The 18,641-nt window shown below is 51.2% G+C and overlaps 1 protein-coding gene across 4 annotated transcripts in view; it reads right to left on the bottom strand.

The window, feature by feature from the left end:
* PIEZO1 (piezo type mechanosensitive ion channel component 1 (Er blood group)) overlaps window positions 1–18,641 on the bottom strand; it is an 854,808-nt gene that overhangs the window by 538,244 nt on the left and 297,923 nt on the right. The gene's annotated exons all lie outside the window — the stretch shown is intronic.

Below are 18,641 nucleotides of genomic sequence, written 5' to 3'. Positions count from 1 at the left end.
AAAGTTTTTCTTCTGAGCCCGCCACCAGCAAGGTCAAATGCTGGGGTTTCAGAATATGAAGGGTTTTCTTGTTTGGATTCAACCTTGCACCTTTCTTCCACCATCCTATGCTTCCTGTCTCTTTATCTCACTCCTGGAGGGTCTTTCTTGTGTCTGGTTTCTCCCTTTGTCACTGTTCGCTTATCTTCTCTTCTTTCTGTCTCCAATTTCTACTTCTCTATTGCTCTGTGTCAAAAAACTGCTGATGAAAAAAATTTCAGTCCTCAAAAATGAGTGCTGGTGCCCGTCACCTGCACCCACCGGCACAAATTAAGCACTTCATGCAGAAGGTTTTCTACGTCAGAATCCAATGGTTCTCGCATGGCACTGAAGCGGTCTTACAGGGACATGTTAGCAATGCATGCAATATGCATCTGTTCCTGTTCAAAGTGATTCAAAAGGGAGGCGAGTGAACATTCCCAGGAGGCACCCCTAGACTGAAAAAAAGATATTTGACTTTCGACTGGAATAGAACTGTGGCCCAAAGGAGTTCCAGAGTGCTAACGAGGGCGCCGCTTGGCCCCGTTGGGGAAACTTTAAGGTGTAGAAGTTCTACCAGGTGTACGGCTGTAATATGTGATAAACTGAAACTTTACACACCAAAAGGGGAGTGGGATGGAAGGAGGATTGAGGTACACCCCCCTCCATGAGCAGAAATATGATGACGACATTAGATGCCAAGGATATGCATAATTCGACAACTTGGTGTACCCTGGTTTTATTGATGCGACTGGTAGCGCTACAAAACAAAATGGCCTCCCGGGACACATTTTGAGATTATAATTAGGTCCCAGTTTACCTTACTGTTCGGAAGTTAGTTATCGAGATATAAAAACAATGCAACCTCGTAAAGAGCTCCGGAAGGAGCCAGCCGCGATTACATAACACGGTTCTTGTAGTGAGGAGGGCCCCATAATGAAGTAGGCCACCTAGGTGGGCGAGGGTCTTCATCCTTTTAGGGATAATCCGCGCCCAACCCATATACAACACCCTAGATCGGAGGATTTTCAATTTTTCAATTATTTCCTTAACTCCAGGGATCAGGTCCTCTTTTGTGAATGCTTAACTGTAACCGGTTATATTAAAGGGCAAGGCCAGCGAGGAATAGAGAAGAGAGATGGTCAACATCTCAGCACAAAGTAAATGATTTTAAGTTTGTACTGGGACTTGAAAGCTCATAGCAAGATTTTAAGGCTGGCTTTGGAGGCTCTAGGCTTCCTGTCTTGGAAGAGCACTCTTCTTGGGTTTGGGGATGGGGGAAGGATTTATTTAAAAGGGGGGGGGCACTAAGAGTGCGATTTTATTTGCAGTCGCAGGTGTTGGGGCCTGGTGATAGATATTTTCTCAGACAGGACACGCTAAGTATACTGTCTAAACTCCCTAACGTTCAATCGAAATCTTATAAGGAGTAGTTTCTTTTCTGTAACTCCAGTTCTGTAGTAGGGGTATCTCTGTTATAGTCATAATCTAGTGAATAGTCCCGCCCATGTGCGCGGACCCCGGAGCAATAAAAAATAATCTCTAAAAGGTGACAAATCATGCAGACCTGCATACACCTTTAAGAGAGAATTTAATTTAAAGACAGATAATGCAGCCTATACCCACAGGCTACACTGTCCAGTACTTCAACTAGAATTCCACCAAAATCCACAAACAGCACTGCCTGTCCAGTTTTTCTCCCCATAGGAAAAAACCCTGCCTCTACCAGCAAAAGCCTCTGGAATGATAGAGAGGAAGGAGTGGACAGACAAGCCCCATAGGCTGCCATTATGTGGCTTGGAACAGGATACTGTGCCTTTAAGAAAACTTTCCAGTTTTCCAGAACTTTCCCCAGTATCCCAGAATGCCCAGCAGGTCCCATTTACTTTCAGTTCTTTTTGAAGGCGTAGCACGCCAGACCTGTAGCATTCTCCATATGAATAAGTATCTCTCCACCGGGGAGGAGGGCGGGCGCTTATGACTATAACAGAGATACCCCTACTACAGAACTGGAGTTACAGAAAAGAAACTACTCCTTCTGTAGTAGGGGATCTCTGTGTATAGTCATAATCTAGTGAATAGAATGGCAAGCCCATCCCCACACAACAAAAGCGGTGGAGAACACATAAGACACAACCACTACTGTGCGAACAAATTTCGCAGCGAAGCCTGCCCAACCTGAGCATCTGCCCTGGCATCCGAGTCCAGACAGTAATGCGCAGCAAAGGTATGGACCGACTTCCAAGTGGCCGCCTTACAGATTTCCGCAATCGGAACATTACGCAGCAAAGCCGTCGTGGCAGCTTTGCCCCTGGTGGAATGAGCCTTAGGTTTACCCCCTAAGGTCTTATTAGCCTTTTGATAACACAACTGTATGCAGGACACAATCCACCGAGAGATGGACTGCTTAGAGGTCGCAAGACCAGTCCTGACTGAGCCATAATTAACAAACAATTGGTCAGACCTACGAATATCCTTGGTCTTATCCAGATAAAATTTCAACACCCTACGGACATCCAGGGAATGGAGAGCCCTTTCCGCTGGTGAAGAGGGATTCTGAAAGAACGTAGGTAAAGTTATGGTCTGATTGACATGAAAGTCAGAGATAACCTTAGGAAGGAACTTAGGGTGAGTACGCATCACAACCTTAGCAGCATGAAACACAGTATAAGGTTCTTGACAACATAATGCCTGAAGTTCACTCACCCTGCGGGCCGATGTAATGGCCACTAGGAACGCCGCCTTCCAGGATAGGTGCTGCAATGAAGCCTTGTGAATAGGTTCAAAAGGCTCTCTCATCAGTCTGGACAGCACCACATTCAAGTCCCAAGAAGGCGAGGGAAGTCTGACAGGAGGGAACACCTTCTTCAAGCCTTCCAAAAAATCCTTGACCACAGGAATCTGAAAGAAGGACGTCTGTGAAGGGCACTTCCTGTAAGCAGTCAAAGCAGCCAGATGAACCTTAATGGAATGGAAATTAAGGCCAGACTGCGCCAGATGCAAAAGGTATGGAAGGATGACATCTTCCTTACATGTTGTCGGATCAAAGTTCTTGGACTTACACCAGATACAGAACCTCTTCCACTTGTAAGCATAGGATGTCCTAGTGGAAGGTCGCTTAGACTCCTTCAGAATGTCCATACAATCGTCTGGTAGATTCAGATGACCGTATTGCACTATTTCAGGAGCCATGCCGCCAAACTCAAAGACGAGAGGTTGGGGTGCACCATCCGCCCCCCGAACTTCGTGAGAAGGTCCGGCCTGCACGGCAACCGCATGTGAGGAAGGAGAGACCGGTGAAGAAGGTCCGTGAACCACCACTGCCTGGGCCACTCCGGGGCGATCAGGATCATCCGCGCCCTGGACTGGGACAGCTTGATGAGCACCGCCGGAATCAGGGGAATGGGTGGAAAAGCGTACAGAAAGCTGTTCGACCAATCGATCCATAGCGCATTCCCCAGCGTCCCCCGCTGGTAGTACCTGGATGCGAAGTCTCGGCATTTGCTGTTTTCGGCGGTGGCGAACAGATCTACGTCTGGAGTCCCCCACCTTGCGAAGACTTCTCCTAGTACTTCGTCGTTTATGACCCATTCGTGGTTTTCCTGAATCAGCCTGCTCAAGGCGTCTGCCTGAGCATTCTGCACCCCTGGCAGATGTGTGGCCGTGATCGTCAATCCTCGGGCCAGCAGCCAGCGCCAGATCGCCTGCGCCTCCTGCGACAGAGTGCGCGATCTCGACCCCCCCTGCTTGTTGAGGTAATACATCGTGGTTGTATTGTCCGTCTGTATCAGCAGCGAGTTGGTCTGGAAGGACGGAAGGAAAGCCTTCAGTGCCAGGAAGACAGCTCTGAGTTCCAGGAAATTGATGTGGTACGTCGATTCCAAAGGAGACCACTTCCCCTGAATCTGCAGGTCCCCGGAATGCGCACCCCAGCCCTGGAGAGAAGCATCCGTCACCACATTCGTCGTGGGAATGTCCTTGTGGAAGGGAACTCCCTTGAGGAGGTTTTCCGCCGAACACCACCACTTCAGAGACTGACGAGCATGTAGAGACAGTCGGATCTTGTCGTCCCAAGAGCCTGTCTTCTGATCCCACTGATCCTCCAAGCACTCCTGCAGTGGTCGCATCTGTAGACGTGCGTGCGGAGTGAGGAAGATACAGGAGGCCATCGATCCCAGTAGAGACGACACCTTCCTCACAGTCGTCGATGGAGCAGTCCTGAGGTCCTGAGCCTTCCGAAGGAGTGATAACCGTCTCTCCTCCGAAGGAGACACGCTTGCTGACCGCGTATCTATGGAGGCCCCCAGGTACTGTATGCACTGTACCGGAGATGGGACCGATTTGGACATGTTGACGTGTAACCCCAGCTTGTTCAAGAGCCCGCACGTCCAACGGAAGTGTTCTTGCGCTTCCTCGAAGGATGACGCCTTGATCAGCCAATCGTCCAGATACGGGTAGACAAACACCTTGTTCCTCCGCAGGTGTGCCGCCACCACCGCCATGCACTTCGAAAAAGTCCTGGGAGCAGACTTTAGCCCGAATGGCAGTACTGTGTATTGATAGTGATTGGCGCCGACTTGGAATCGCAGGAACTTCCTGTGCTTCTGTGCTATGGGCACATGGAAGTACGCATCCTGTAGATCTATGGCACAGAGCCAGTCTCCCCGTTGCAGCTGAGGGTAAATCTGGTGCAACGATAGCATGCGAAACTTTTCTCTGCGAATCCACTTGTTTGCTTGTCGCAAATCCAGAATGGGCCTGAACTCGTTCTTGTCCTTCTTGCGAACGAGGAAGAACCGAGAGTACAGACCTCTTCCCCTTTGAGACAAAGGTACTTCTTCTACCGCCTTTTTTCTCAACAAAATGTCTGCCTCCGCCTGGAGCTCCCTCAGCTGGAAGCGAGAGCTGACCGGCGGAATCGCTGGAGGCGGGCTGATGAACCGAAGACTGTATCCATTGCAAACAATATTCAGCACCCACTTGTCCTGAGTAATTTTTCTCCACTCTGCCGGAAAAAATCGAATGCTTCCCCCCACTGGAGTGGGTAACGGTTGAGGGGGAAGTAACAGCTCAGGGCCGAGACCCGGCCGGGCCCTTGTTTGTGGTAGTAGCCTGCTGGCCACCTCTGCCCCTCTGGCGCTTCTGGAAGGGCTTGCGGAACTGCTGCTGTTGTGCCTGCTGCTGTCCCGAGCCCTGCCCACGCCCTCGGCCCGACGACCCGAACCTCCTCTGGAACGGTCGTTTCTTTTTCTCGGCCTTCTCTAACCCGACGGCCGTCAGGGTTTCCGCTTCAGCCTTCATGCGGGCCATTTCATCGTCCGCATGCTTCCCGAACAGGGTTTCCCCCGAGAAGGGCAAGTTGGCCACTCTCTGCTGCGCCTCCGGCTTGAGGGACGTCAGGCGCAACCAGGAATGCCTCCGCTGGTGGACGCCATGACAGTAGGCGTGGGCGGCCAATAGCGATATATCCGCTGCTGCGCTGATCGTTTGGTTAGAAACCAGCATGCCTTCGCGCACCGTCTCCAAGAAGTCCTCCTTCTTGTCTCGTGGCAGGAGGTCCGCATATTGCTGCAGGGATTCCCACAGGGCCCAGTCGTAACGGCCCAACAACGCCCCTGCACTCGCCGCCTTCATCGTGGTGGCAGCGGTACCACACACCTTCCTGCCCGCAGAGTCCAGCCAGCGGCTTTCCTTGTCCGGTGGCACCGTGGAGGCCGGGGCGGTCGCATGTTGTTTTCTCGCCGCCGTCACGATAACCGAATCCGGTTTCGGGTCCCCTCTCAAGAATGACGGATCCGACTCCGGGGCCCTATATTTCTTCATGAGCCTGGACGGAGCGGCCTTCGCTGTTGCGGGAGTGAGGAACAGTTCCAAAGCTGGTTCCACCAGTCCAGGCACGAGAGGCAGGAGGGGGCGAGACAAGTGTCTTTTATGAAGCGTCTCAAATATCACGGACGTCGTGGGTGTTGGAACCGTCACCGTGATATTCAGCTTCGCAGCCCCTCGCAACAGCACCTCCTGGAACGAGACCAAGTCGTCCACCGGCGACACCCTAGTCCCCGGGGAGTCCGACAGCGTCGGGGAAAGATCCCTGTCCGAGGAGCGCGACCTGGACCTATACCTTCTGCGGCGTCGTCTAGAGTCTGACGAGGATCGCCCTCGGCTCCGCGATCGTCGCCTCCTGTGAGAGCGGGAGCGCGACCTCTTCGGCTTATGCCTGTCCGCCGGTCTCGCTGGTCCAGGCGACCGTGGGCGTCGTGGCTTCGGGGTCCCTTGCGGCGGAGTCGGGTACCGTGGAAGGGAAACCGACCTCGGGGGGACCGGCGGCGGCACCGCAGGAGTGCTTGGCAGCAACAGAGGCCGGGGTGGCGGAGACAGAGTCCGCGGCCGCGGAGGAGGCGGTGGAGGAAGTGGAGACGGTGGTGGAGGAGGTGGAGGAGGTGGCGGTGGTGGTGGCGGTGGAGGAGGCGGTGGCAGAGGTGGGAGAGGAGGAGGCGACGGAGACCTCCGAGGCGGGGTATACACCACTGAGTACACCGATCCCGGCGACTCTCTCTTCCTCGACGTCGACGTGTGCCTCGACGTCGACCTGCGCCTCGACGGCGATCTTCTCGGCGTCGATCTCCTCCTCGGCGTCGACTTATGTCTCGACGGCGACCTCCGCCTCGACGGCGACCTCCGCCTCGACGGCGACCTTCGCCTCGACGGCGACCTTCGCCTCGACGGCGACCTTCGCCTCGACGGCGACCTTCGCCTCGACGGCGACCTTCGCCTCGACGGCAACCTTCGCCTCGACGGCGATCTTCGCTTTCTCGACGGCGATCTTCGCTTTCTCGACGGCGATCTCCTTCTCTTCATCGACGGCGAGCTGCGATCCCTCGACGCCGAACGCCGACGCCGGGTCTTCTCTCGACGTCGACCGCTGGACGCAGTCGAAGACGGCGTCGTCGCCGACGACGCCGATGTAGTCGACGGCGGCCTATTCAGGTCCCTCGACGGCGATCGTCGACGCCGTTTCTCCCCAGAGCCCTGGGGAGACGGCGAACAGACGGTGGTCATCCTCCTCGACGTCGCCGTCGACGCCCTCGACGTCGACGGGGAGCGGGAGCGCTTACTGGTCTTCCTGCCCCTGGGGAGCCCCCCAGAGGCCTCAGTATGGGCCAAATCAGCCCCTCCAGACCCACCTGGTGCCTTCAGTCTTCGCTCCTCCAGAGCTTGAAGCCTGCTCTTCATCCTGTCCCTCAGGGTTCTTGCTGAAAACGAGTGGCAGATGGTACAGCTTTCAGGCACGTGGGACTGGGGAAGGCAAGCTATGCACACCTCGTGTGGGTCAGTTTTAGCCTTCTTTCGACCACATTCCGGGCACTTGTCGAACAAGCCAGGCATGTTGACAGTACCAGCTACTAAACACAAGAAAAAGTGACAAAAATTGCCAAAATCTCAATGAAAAACCTTGAAAAAGGTAGAGCTCAATGCTCCAGGGTCCTGCTAGCAGGAGCCGGAAAAAAGAACTGAAAGTAAATGGGACCTGCTGGGCATTCTGGGATACTGGGGAAAGTTCTGGAAAACTGGAAAGTTTTCTTAAAGGCACAGTATCCTGTTCCAAGCCACATAATGGCAGCCTATGGGGCTTGTCTGTCCACTCCTTCCTCTCTATCATTCCAGAGGCTTTTGCTGGTAGAGGCAGGGTTTTTTCCTATGGGGAGAAAAACTGGACAGGCAGTGCTGTTTGTGGATTTTGGTGGAATTCTAGTTGAAGTACTGGACAGTGTAGCCTGTGGGTATAGGCTGCATTATCTGTCTTTAAATTAAATTCTCTCTTAAAGGTGTATGCAGGTCTGCATGATTTGTCACCTTTTAGAGATTATTTTTTATTGCTCCGGGGTCCGCGCACATGGGCGGGACTATTCACTAGATTATGACTATACACAGAGATCCCCTACTACAGAATTAGCTTTGCCTCATCAGGACATTTAAAAGAGACCTCGTGGCACTCCCAGGTGAAAAGCCCAGGTCTGGTAGCTCAGTGGGCTTAAGCATCCACTGCAGGCATCTGTGTTCTACCTTCAAGTCACAGGTTTGAATCTTGTTTCAACCACTCAGCTTTTCATCCTCCTGATGTTGCTAAAATGATTACCACTGAGTTTGGTAATAAGCATCTGTTGTTATTGCTAAGACACCACAATGGATGAAAGGGGACTTTGCAAAAACATATATTGACACAACATCAAACAATGTAGTTCACGAAGGGTTGTCTACTCAACAGCACATCTCTCACCAACATGCATCATACGACTACTCAGAAAATGTTAGATTTAACATGTGAAAACCTGCTTTGCACAACGCTGCATGACAGGTATACATTTGGCTGGAGATGCGTGTCTAGAAAACAGTCATTCAGAACAGGTACACACTCATGAAGTCCACTACCAAGGTCCCAGGAGGGATTGAACACATTTCAGTTTTCACATTACACAATGTGAACCCGGGCTGGACTGGGAACACAGACCAGCCCCGGCAATTCAGTTGGATCGGCCCATGGGGGGTGGGGGTAGAGTGCCAGTGAGAAGCACTGCTGCTGGTCCCAGGGGGGTGCTAGTGAGGAGCACTGCTGCTGGTCCCAGGGCGGTGCTAGTGAGGAGCACTGCTGCTGGTCCCAGGGGGGGGTGCTAGTGAGGAGCACTGCTGCTGGTCCCGGGGGGGGTGGTGCTAGTGAGGAGCACTGCTGCTGGTCCCAGGGGGAGGGCTAGTGAGGAGCACTGCTGCTGGTCCCAGGGGGGGTGCTAGTGAGGAGCACTGCTGCTGGTCCCGGGGGGGTGCTAGTGAGGAGCACTGCTGCTGGTCCCAGGGGGAGGGCTAGTGAGGAGCACTGCTGCTGGTCCCAGGAGGGGTGCTAATGAGGAGCACTGCTGCTGGTCCCAGGGGAGGGGGGTGCTAGTGAGGAGCACTGCTGCTGGTCCCAGGGGGGTGCTAGTGAGGAGCACTGCTGCTGGTCCCAGGGGGGTGCTAGTGAGGAGCACTGCTGCTGGTCCCAGGGGGGGGGTGATAGTGAGGAGCACTGCTGCTGGTCCCAGGGGGGGGGGGGTGATAGTGAGGAGCACTGCTGCTGGTCCCAGGGGGGGTGCTAGTGAGGAGCACTGCTGCTGGTCCCAGGGGGGGGTGCTAGTGAGGAGCACTGCTGCTGGTCCCAGGGCGGTGCTAGTGAGGAGCACTGCTGCTGGTCCCAGGGGGGGTGATAGTGAGGAGCACTGCTGCTGGTCCCAGGGGGGGGGGTGATAGTGAGGAGCACTGCTGCTGGTCCCAGGGGGGGGTGCTAGTGAGGAGCACTGCTGCTGGTCCCAGGGGGGGTGCTAGTGAGGAGCACTGCTGCTGGTCCCAGGGGGGGTGCTAGTGAGGAGCACTGATGCTGGTCCCAGGGGGGGTGCTAGTGAGGAGCACTGCTGCTGGTCCGGGGGTGCTAGTGAGGAGCACTGCTGCTGGTCCCAGGGGGGGGGTGATAGTGAGGAGCACTGCTGCTGGTCCCAGGGCGGTGCTAGTGAGGAGCACTGCTGCTGGTCCCAGGGGGGGTGATAGTGAGGAGCACTGCTGCTGGTCCCAGGGGGGGTGCTAGTGAGGAGCACTGCTGCTGGTCCCAGGGGGGGGTGATAGTGAGGAGCACTGCTGCTGGTCCCAGGGGGGGGTGCTAGTGAGGAGCACTGCTGCGGCTTTTCTTACAGGGGCCTATATTGCTGCAAAACCGGCCCCCTTTACTCAAAACCCGGCCCCACCCTTCGGGCCATCAGGAAAACACCCAGTGCCCGGCCCTGATGTGAACTAGGATTTAAAAAGTGCATAAGACAAAGTAGTCTTCACTAATGAAACACAAGCAAACCAATCTAAACACCAAACACAATTATAGAAAACCCAGGAACGGATGAAAACAGTGATCAGACTTTGAAATGCGCCATAATGCCAACAAAGGGTAGATGTGTGCCATACAAATGCTGGCACAGTCCTCGCCCACTCTCGCTCCGACTGTCTAGAGTTTAAGGACTAACTTGCAATGCCAACGGCCCCAGTCATTTGGGTGTCCCTGAATGGTTCCCAGCAGCGGCACCTCCTTCAGACCACAATGGACCCGGCTCCCGTCCATCCGCCTTCCTAACTGCCCCTTTCTGTGGGGCGGGGGCTGTCTGCCAGGTCCTCCCAGCGGAAACAAACACACAGGGGCTGTGATGGCCCAGGAGGTTAACAAGCATTTATAATGCAATGGTCTCGGCAATATTATAGGTAGAGCTATTGGTATTGCTCATTATTTTTTTATCATTTTTGTATCCCTAAATAAATGGCATTGTCATTTCTATTGGCATTAGCTTTTTTTTTTGCATATGTGATACCTATTGCATTAGCAGAGAGAGATTGAGGTAGTGAGATAGAGAGAGAGAGTGAGGTATTGAAATAGAGAGTGAGGTAGTGAGAGAGAGTGAGGTAGTGAGAGAGAGTGAGGTAGTGAGAGAGAGTGAGGTAGTGAGAGAGAGTGAGGTAGATAGAGAGTGAGGTAGTGAAAGAGTGAGGTAGTGAGGGAGAGGGATGTTGTGAGGTAGTGATATATAAGCATAGAGTGATGTTGGGCCTAGTCGCTCACTCAGTAGTAGTGAGTGCAGTCAACAGCGGCGGCGGCCATTGAACGAACCTGCACGATGGAGACCGTGGTGCGGGTATGCTGGGACGTGGCACTGACTGGGCGAATGCTAGCACAGTGCGCACGCTGTGAAGTGCGCACGCTGCCGCGCACAGCCCCAACCCCCGAGAACCAAAATCCAGCAGTGTCCCGCCCACTGGCCCGGCAGCGACACTGCATCAACACAATCGAGCCACGCCCGCGAGCCGACTTAGCCGAGCGAGCAGGACACTGATCAGAAAAGATTGAATCCATCACTCACACAACTTGAACGAAGTGAGTGACAATACTGCAGTGCAGACAGAGACAGTGTCTCCAGAGTCGGATGGACGAGAAGTAGTCAGTTAAAACACCGCAGGATCAGAAGGAGTGAAATAACAAAGGCTCATTTACAAGCGAATGGTCTTTTAAAGACCTGTAAAATACTCGGGTGTGGCTGTGTGTGTGTGGGGGGGGGGGCAGAGAAGCCCTCTGATCCCAATGGGCGTTGCGCACCTGGCTACCCCTAGCTCTGCCTTTGCGACCCCTGGCCTCAGAGGTTGCAAATTCAATGCCAGGAACACAGGGGAAGCTGGGGCTTCACTCTCTTTATTTTCTGTCAATTTTTACATTAATAGTGAATAAATAAAATATATTATTTTCACTAATAGTGTAATAAAAATGGAGTACAATAAGCAGGAAAATGCCCTTCCATGGCAGCTGAGGTAAGTATAAAATGCTTTTAAATGCATGTTGTGTGCATGCTTATGGATGAGTGTGTGTTTATGTGTGAGTGTATGTGTGCGAATGTGTGTATATGTGTAAGTGTGTGAAAGTGGAGGTCAAAGGACGTGTGATGTCACTTCAGTTACCCCTGGCATTTCGGTGTGACGTCCATTTGCCGTCATATAGAAAAGCCAGGACTACCATAAGAGGTCGTTCACGACATGAGGAGCTATGTGACATCTATACGAAAACAGCTGCTAGAATTAATAGTGGATGTTTCAAGGCGCTTCAGACAAATCCATGAAATTCCCATTGTTTTTGCTGCCCCCATGGGGCCCGCATTTTACAGCCACAGCAGCGCGTGGACGCGTGGAAGTCGGAGACCTCGGTGTTTTGAGAATATCCTCGCACCCCCAGTCCTAGCGCCACCACCCCGCCTCCATATTGACTGATTTATATTTCCCGTCAGTCGGAGAAGGAGTATGTTTGTCAGGACGGCGCCTCAAACACTGCCTATAGTTAGTCTCTGTTTGTGAAGCTCGCGCCTTCCAGTTGCAGCGGGCCGCATGAAGGGGAATCTTTTCATCGGAATGCAAGGGGGATTATGGGAAAACAGAACGTAGGCCGGGAGGGACCCTGCCTTTGTAAGGTTGGCAAGGCGAGAAGTGACGGGAGGCCAGAGCGTCACCATTCGCCCGAAAGAACCGACCTGAGCCGTCTTTATTTTTTATTTAATTTTTTAGTTATGCTTTTACATAACATTAGAAAACACAAGACAGTGACAATTATATGCCAATGTCGTCGAACTGAAATAACAAATCGTCCTTCCTGTTTGTCCCCCCCTTGTACGGTATCATTTTCTCTCCAGTCCCCTCCCTGATTCTTCCTAAAGCATCGACATTTGGGCCGTCATTACGAGCGCCCCATATAATTCCGGTACGTCCAATAATTACTGTTAGATCACACATCCGAATTTAAAAAGTTTGGCAGCTACAACAGCACATCCGCAGCTTACCCAGACATTTCGGCTGGTCAACCCTGCCGATATGTATCAAGAGGTGGTTGTACCTCAGCCTGTGTACACTGCTGAGATGTGGTTTTCAGACTCTTCCCCTGAGGTGGTTCTCTCCAGCCTCTTCTGTGAGACTGATGGTCAGTCAGCCTTGCCTTTGAGGTGGTTATGAATAGCCTCCCAAGGTAGCTGTTTTAGACCCCCCTCTTGAACTTGTTGTCCACCTCTCAGAGTGCCTGCGTTCAGCCTCCTCTCCTGGGGCTGATGGTCAGCCTCCCGTCTTGAGAGGGTTGTCTCCAGACTCCCCTACCGAGGTTGGTTGGTGGTCAGCCTCCCTTCCAGGGGTAACCGCTGCTGAGTCTCCTCCCGGCTCTGGCTGGTCTGTCTCTCTGTAAGTGCAGCTCTCCCCCCACCCACCCCTCCTCGCCCCCGCCGGGCTCCCCCTCCCCGCATCTGCCGGGAGGAGGGGAGGGCTGGAGATGAAAGGAAGCCGCCGCCGCTGATTGACACCACATTGATAGACACCCGGGAGGGGGCGAGGGCGGGACCCAGAGCAGATCAGACAGGAACACTGCGAGGAGCTGACCCCACGGGGGTGGGGAGGGGGGGGCGCTGCTAGGGGGAGCTGTTGGGGGAACAAGGAAACAGTTTACCAGAGCGGGAGGCAGAGGGAAAACAAACTTAAACAACGAGGAACCGCTGGCACTGCGCGGCGGCCAGATTCAGAGGTGTAAACTCATTTTTAATGGAAAGTTGAAAAATTACGATATCCTTTTACAAATTATTTCGTTATTTAAGAAAGCACAGCTGTACACACTGAATGTCATTTAAGCTGTGGTTTATACATATACGCCACCGGGAAAAAGCCATGCGCGGATGAATGAGAGTATTTGAGATATATTTTAATATGCTTTTTTATTGTTAATCGAAGATGTAGTGACAAACTTTATTAGTCCGCTTATTGTCTTGTGCACGAGGCACTCCAGGGCCCCGGAACGCAATACTTGCAGAGACTCGTCTCTCACAAAGCTGCCTTCCTGCCCTTTCCTACTCAGCAACTGCAGATCAAGTTGCAGAGCTCAGGTCAAGCGATAACAAGCACAAAGGCAGCGGCGTTTTCGGATTCGGGGGCGTGTTCCTGCTGTTCTAAAAAGGGCGTGGCTAAAAAGTGGAAAGAACAGCAAGGAACACGCCCCCGAATCTGAAAAAGACGGAGCCTATTTGGAGGGACGGCTCTCTCCTCCAATGGCTGTCCTCCGTTTAGGAAGCCAGCCAATGGAGGAGAAGCAAAAAGAGAGGCGGGCTAAATAGCCACTCTAGGAAACATTAAATCTCGACTTCCGGTTCTGCCTTCGGCAGACCGGATAGTCCTCGACCTAAAAACACACACACAGCGGGACTCTGCTTGCAAGGGTACTTGAGACACAGCCTCGCCCCTTCTCCCGTGCTCTGGGGTCCGTTGGAGGAGCGAGGGTGACCAGACCTTACTCCATAGGGAGCAACCATTCTGCATCTGTGCTGGCCTCGCAGGAGCGCTTTTTTAAAACTGTTTGCAATATAAGCAATACTGTCCCGTTCAAAGCTCGTGTAAGACATGTCTGCTGTCAGGCAAACCGAGGGGTGCCATGGGAATCCATGTTCTTCTAAAATGGCTATAGGTGCAGTAGACAGCCAGCTGCAGGCATGTGACACACACTTGTGTTCGTTTCCTTGCGTAGTTGTTTAGGCCTTCAGTGGCTTCCAGGGTTGGTGTGAGGGTAGGGGTTATATTACTCTTGTGCATAATTAGTAGTAATGTGGAGGGGGCGGCATTTTTCAGTTCTCGCCTAGGGTGGCCAGACACCTAGAAACGGCCCTGGCAACATATCTAACTTTAACTTTTGTGGACCGGGCAGGGGAGATCGCACGGCATATATAAAGCCTTTGCCTCAGTCTGAGATCCACGCACCACCATGAGCAGCTAGTATTAAGTGCTTTTCCAAGCTCGTGACGAACCACAGGAGCTTGTCTGGTTAGTGTGCTCGGAGATAGACAAGCATTTAATACACAGCCACAAACGTAATAAGAGGTGTTTGATGGACACATCGTTTCTACAGCACCAGTGTGCTGGAAGCAGCCTACTTAGGGTACAACTGTTGGACAGACTGTACAAAAACCAAGATACTTCAACTAAAACAGAAATAAAGAAAAGTCAAGTGCTGGCAACTGAGCCTTCGCTCTACAGCTCAGAAAACCAAAATGAGATATGAAATGGAAATCAGAAAATTTGAATGAGACACGGGACGAGCTAAGGGCATAAGAGAGGAAAGACAATGAAGGGCAGGGGAAAAGGAAGAATTTTAGAGAAAGGAATATAGAATAAAAGAGGGCGAACTTAGGGTTACCAAATGTCTCCATATAATCATGTTTACTATTTTCCAGGTCTGTGTTCTTTATAAACCCAAGGCTCTGGGAGTTGCAGTCTTATTCTCCTCACTTGTATCTAAATTGCCAGATTACAAATGTTCGAAGGAGAGACTAGACTGCAATAAGGTGTTCGGGATGGCAAGGAGCCATCTGTTAACCTAGGGTACAGAGAGAGTTTAAGGCATGGGCAAAGCTTGAGGCTTTGGCTGTTTTCTTTGGACTCCTATCACTGACATTAACATATAATTTAATATTATTTGGCATTATGAGTGCTTGAATTGGCCAAAAAAGGGTGATAACGCTAAAGTTGTTCAGAACAGGGTTCCCCAAAATCCCTTGCCTCGAGCTCTAAAATCTTTAAGATACCACTGGGCCTACAATCACAAGAGGTTCAGGAATGGATAGAAAGAGCATTTCCAATAGGAATGACTGAGTATGCACCATCACAGGAGGACAGTGAGAGGGGCAGACATTGGCGACGTGCAGGAGAGAATAGGGAAAGTTAGAATAGCCACAAATTCCAAAAGGACAGTAAATAGGTTAAGCGAGGAGAGACCAATCCAAGTGAATAATGACCACATGATTGAGAGGATTGGTTCACTGATTGAGACAGGCATGATCAAAAGTCGGCAAGGATAGGGACTGGGATAGCAATCAGCGGAGGTGGGGGAGGCATTGAGAGTCAAGTATAGTGGGGTAATGAATAAACCGAAAGTAGATTACATAAATGAATACCCCACTACCTGTGACACGGGCACACTGCTGGCTTTGGAGTGCTGTGGTTTTGGGAGATTGAAGGATGCTAAACCCCTTCAGCGCGGCGCGGATTACCGCGCCGTGCTGAAGGTTCGTTGCGCGGGCGGGGCCGTGACGGAGCGGTTCCGTCATCCGCACAGCGCGACCGATGCGCATGACGGAACCGCTCCGTCATGCGCATCGAAAGGGTTAAAATGTTTCTTATTGAACCGGACCATGACCAGCTTGGTTGCGGAGCCGAGAATGGTTCCGTATAGTGTTCGATAGGTTAAAATGCAGTGAAAAATAACCCCACTTAAGGAGGGTAAGCAAAATCAAGCTTTGCATAAGGTGTGCCCAACGCTGACTCAAACACCAGATGTTCAGGGTCGCCACTGATTCACATTTAGATTATAACTAAAAATATTAAATGTGGATTTCTTAAATACCTGGCATGGTTCCAGTACTCCCATATGTTACATATGTTACTCTGCACACGCCTGCTCTACATTTATATTTTGTGCTGAGTGCATGTAGCTGTAGTTCCTCTGTGCTGCTTAAGGTTTCGGGGAGGGGGTGGCAGGGGTCCCACTGGGCTGAACACCCAATGTGTAGGATCGATACATTGGTTTTTAGCTAGAGAAGGACTTTGGTGGTTTCTCGTCCACATGAGAAGTCTAGAAGCCGCACTGCATACAACTAGGAGGATATGGAAAGTGTCTGCTGAGTGTTCTGTGTACAGGCTTTTGCAGTACTGGTGCATGTTGGGCAACGATCTCCTAGAGGTGCTTCAGATGTTGCCGTATCCAGCCAGCATGACTGTAAATATATACTTTAAAAGTCTTTTCGATGACTTGTGTTACTGGGGGGAACTTATCATATGGAAATGTCAGATGGTATAAAGAGATGCAGAACATCTTAAAACTGCCTGATCTCAGCCAAGCAGGAGGATCAGTGTTTGAGCAGCACTGTGGCTGGGCCAGGTGGACTCAGTCCAAGTCAGACACTTTGCAAGGGAGAAGCCAAGAATCATTGTTTCTTTTAATTCATCGTTGGAGAGTTTACAGCTAAATGTGAACGACGGCTGGATATCATCAGCAGCAAGATAATGAGGGTGTTACAAGTCTTCTGTTTATTTCCATTAATTATAATCACTTTTTTAAACTTGATGCATCACAGACACAGACAAATATACTACGACATTCCACGAGAAAGGGAAAGAGGCAGATGAAGACGCAAACAAAATGGATAAAAGATCCTTAACTGGACCGGTTATAGAAGAAACATTTCTGTCTGTGGTGACATCTGCAAGACCTCACATTCCAACTGCAATCACACGGGCTAAGAGCTGCTCCAAGAAAGTAAACATTACTTGCCAGACAATATGAAGTTGAGAAACTTATAACAAAAACGAATTCAAGAAAGTGAGTGGCTCTTCAGGGATGTGGAAGCGGTTGAGAGAGAGTTGGATGTTAAGGTGAAAGTGAAACTTCTACAAGTTCCCATCCAGAACTTTAGTTTTTAATGAACTCACACAAAACGTATTAGGACAGTCCCACATTATCCTGAATGAAATGAAATCCAGTATTTGTAAAGCGAACAATTACCAGAGGGTGTCAAGGCGCTGGGGGCTGTCTGGAAGATAAAGCGATCTATTGCCCAGAGTCACATGGTGCTGGGCTAACCTGCCGCCAGCACCAGGGATCGAACCGTGAATTATGTGGTCCGGAGTAAAATGCCAGCATTTGTAAAGCGCACAGCTACCTCCGGAGAGGTGTCCTGGTGCTAGGGGCCGTTGGTAAGATTAAGCGATCTATTGCCCAGAGTCACATGGTGCTGGACTAACCTGCCGCCAGCACCAGGGATCGAACCGTGAACCCTGTGGTCCGGAGTAAAATGCCAGCATTTGTAAAGCGCACAGCTACCTCCAGAGAGGTGTCCCGGCGCTAGGGGCCGTTGGGAAAATTAAGCGATCTATTGCCCAGAGATACATGGTGCTGGGCTAACCCGCCGCCAGCACCAGGGATCGAACCGTGAACCCTGTGGTCCGGAGTAAAATGCCAGCATTTGTAAAGCGCACAGCTACCTGCTAGAGGCCGTTGGGAAGATTAAGCGATCTATTGCCCAGAGTCACATGGTGCTGGGCTAACCTGCCGCCAGCACCAGGGATCAAACCGTGAACCCTGTGGTCCGGAATAAAATGCCAGCATTTGTAAAGCGCACAGCTACCTCCGGAGAGGTGTCCCGGTGCTAGGGGCCGTTGGGAAGATTAAGCGATCTATTGCCCAGAGATACATGGTGCTGGGCTAACCTGCCGCCAGCACCAGGGATCGAACCGTGAACCCTGTAGTTCAGAGTCAGGCACACTGCCCGCTACGCCACACCTCTTCCACATTATCCTGGTTTTCCAGATATAGATAATTAATTTGAACCCCACAGAATAGAAACCAATTTTAAGAAGGGCCATGACACGGGTAACAGGCTTGTCTTGGTTGAATGACCATGGAAGAACCGGCAACTAGCATCGCAAACTTCAGGTCAAATCAGCTAGAGTGGCATGAAGTTGTACACCAGTGGCCTGTTATGGAGTTTTTCAGTACCGGCATATTCAAGTTTTTTTATTGATCAGGCATTTTCCTATTGTGGCCAAGTTTGATAGCACTGCAACTCCATTGTCCCCAGTTTTCCACATTATTTAGTACGAATTACATATAAGTTACTAGTTTTGCCCTACCAGACAACCCCAATAAAGCATTCTGCTGACCAAATCACCTCATGGGGTCTAAAACAGTAGATTTTAGAGAGTCTATTAAAGAGGAAAGTCATGTGTGGGATTTGGATCTATTTCTTGCTTTTTTTTTTTTATTACTATTTATTTTTTTAAATAAAAAATGGCACCAAGTCCGCTTTAGTTTTTGGGATGAATGCTCAGGATAAAACATTATTTTTAAAAGATGAATTGAAGAAGGAGCAGCGGTCTATAGATGTATCACTATACAAGACCCTGGTCGGACAGACCAATATAGGCATGGGAAAGAGATGTGGAAATATAAGATGGGAAGGCACATTATGTATGTGTAGGAAGAAACCCATAGTATATCACGA

This window comes from Triturus cristatus, chromosome 12, assembly GCF_964204655.1.
Source record: "Triturus cristatus chromosome 12, aTriCri1.1, whole genome shotgun sequence".
Taxonomy (NCBI): domain Eukaryota; kingdom Metazoa; phylum Chordata; class Amphibia; order Caudata; family Salamandridae; genus Triturus; species Triturus cristatus.
This window is presented reverse-complemented; position numbering and strand designations above follow the sequence as displayed.